The sequence below is a fragment of the Otolemur garnettii genome, unplaced genomic scaffold, assembly GCF_000181295.1.
Source record: "Otolemur garnettii isolate 467f Iridium unplaced genomic scaffold, OtoGar3 scaffold00053, whole genome shotgun sequence".
Taxonomy (NCBI): domain Eukaryota; kingdom Metazoa; phylum Chordata; class Mammalia; order Primates; family Galagidae; genus Otolemur; species Otolemur garnettii.
Genome location: NW_003852448.1, coordinates 4688026 through 4690099, shown reverse-complemented (window position 1 = coordinate 4690099; position 2074 = coordinate 4688026). Strand labels below are relative to the sequence as shown.

The 2074-nt window shown below is 38.4% G+C and overlaps 1 protein-coding gene across 4 annotated transcripts in view; it reads left to right on the top strand.

Annotated features, from left to right (window-relative positions):
* The window catches only part of DPP6 (dipeptidyl peptidase like 6), a 928521-nt gene that overhangs the window by 619611 nt on the left and 306836 nt on the right, over positions 1 to 2074 (top strand). The gene's annotated exons all lie outside the window — the stretch shown is intronic.

The following is a 2074-nucleotide window of genomic DNA, read 5'->3' as shown; positions in this document are numbered from 1 at the left end:
AAAAAAAAAAAAAGAATTTTTTTAATTTCTGAGGTGTCTATTGTTATTTTGCCTTTGTCATTTTTGATTGAGGAAATTAGGAATTTTAATTTTCTATTTCTGGTTAGGCTAGCCTAAGGTTTATCAATGTTAAACTTTTTAAGGAACCAAGTTTTTGATTCATTGATCTTTTGAATAATTCTTTTGTTTTTAACTTCATTTAATTCAGCTCTGATTTTGGTTATTTCTTTTCTTCTGCTGGGTTTGGAGTTGAAGTCTTCCTTTTCCAGTTCCTTGAGATATCCTGTTAAGTTGTTGACTTCCTCTTTTCATTCTCTTAAGGAAGGCTTGGAGCACTATAAATTTCCCTGTTAGGGCTGCCTTTGCAATATCCCGGAGGTTCTGATAATTTGTGTCTTAATTATTCCTCTATTCTAAAAACTTGGTAATTTCCTTCTTGATCTTCTTTGATGCAGCTATCTTTCAGCGTATGGTTAGTTTCCATGTCTTTGTACGAGTATGCAGAGTCCTGTTATTGGTGAGTTCAACTTTTATTCTGTGATGATCTGAGAAAATATAAGGAATAATTTCTATTCTTTTGAATTTGCTGAGGTTATTAGCCTTGTGACCTAAGATGTGATCAATTTGGAGGATGTTCCATGGGCTGATGAGAAGAATGTGTATTCACTTTTCTTAGGATGAAATGTTCTGTAGATGTCTATTAAATTCAATTGTTGTATGGTGAAGTTTAAGTCCAAAATTTCTTTGCTGAGTTTCTTCTTAGAGGATCTATCCAACACTGCCAAAGGGGTGTTAAAATCTCCAACTATTATGCTGCTGGGAGATATCAAATTGTTCATGTCTTGTTAGGGTCCTGTTTATAAATTAAGTAGCATTTTGGTTTGGCACATAGATGTTAGTAATTGATATCTCATCATGTTGAGTGTTTCCTTTAACAAACTTGAAGTGACCATCATTGTCTTTCCTTACTGTTGTTGGTTTAAAGCCTAATGTATCAGCAAATAAAATTGCAACCCCTGCTTTTTTGTGTTTTCCACTTGCCTGGATTATAGATGTCCATCCCTTCACCCTGAATCTATACTTATCCTTTAAGATAAGATGAGATTCTTGTATGTAGCAGATACCTGGCCTGAGTTTTTGTATCTAGTCAGCCAACCTGTGCCTCTTTAGCAGACAATTTAAGCCATTCATGTTAATTGAGAGTATTGATAAGCCTGGTAGTATTTGGGGTGTCACATTTTTTGAAGGACCAGTGGACATTTTTAATCCTTTTGCCTATGTAGAAGTTGGGTATTTTTTTTTTAATTTATTGTTGAGGATTCATTGAGGGTACAAGAAACCAGGTTTCACTGATTGCATTTGTTAGTTAAAGTCCCTCTTATAATCATGTCTTGCCCCCAAAGGTGTGGCACACACCAAGACCCCACCCCCCTCCCTCCTTCCCTCTATGTGCTAATCCCTTCCCCACTCCTCCCTCCTTCTTCCTCTCTCTGATCACCCCCTCCCCTTGTCATTAATTGTCCTCATATCAAAATTGAGTACATAGGATTCATGCTTCTCCATTCTTGTGATGCTTTACTAAGAATAATGTGTTCCATTTCCATCTATGTTAATACAAAGGCTGTAAAGTCTCCATTTTTTTAATGGCCGAATAGTATTCGATGGTATACATATACACCACAGCTTGTTAATCCGTTCCTGGGTTGGTGGGCATTTAGGCTGTTTCCACATTTTGGCAATTGTAAATTGAGCTGCAATAAACTGTCTAGTGCAAGTGTCCTTATGATAAAAGGATTTTTTTTTTCCTTCTGGGTAGATGCCCAGTAAAGGCAGGATCAAACGGGAGGTCTAGCTTGAGTTCTATGAGGGTTCTCCCTACTTCCTTCCAAAAAGGTTGTATTAGTTAGCAGTCCCACCAGCAGTGTAAAGTGTTCCCTTCTCGGCTCGGTGCCTGTGGCTCAACCGGCTAAGGCGCCAGCCATGTACACCAAAGGTGGTGGGTTCGAATCCCCAGCCCGGACCCGCCAAACAACAATGACGGCTGCAACCAAAAAATAGCCGGGCGTTGTGGTGG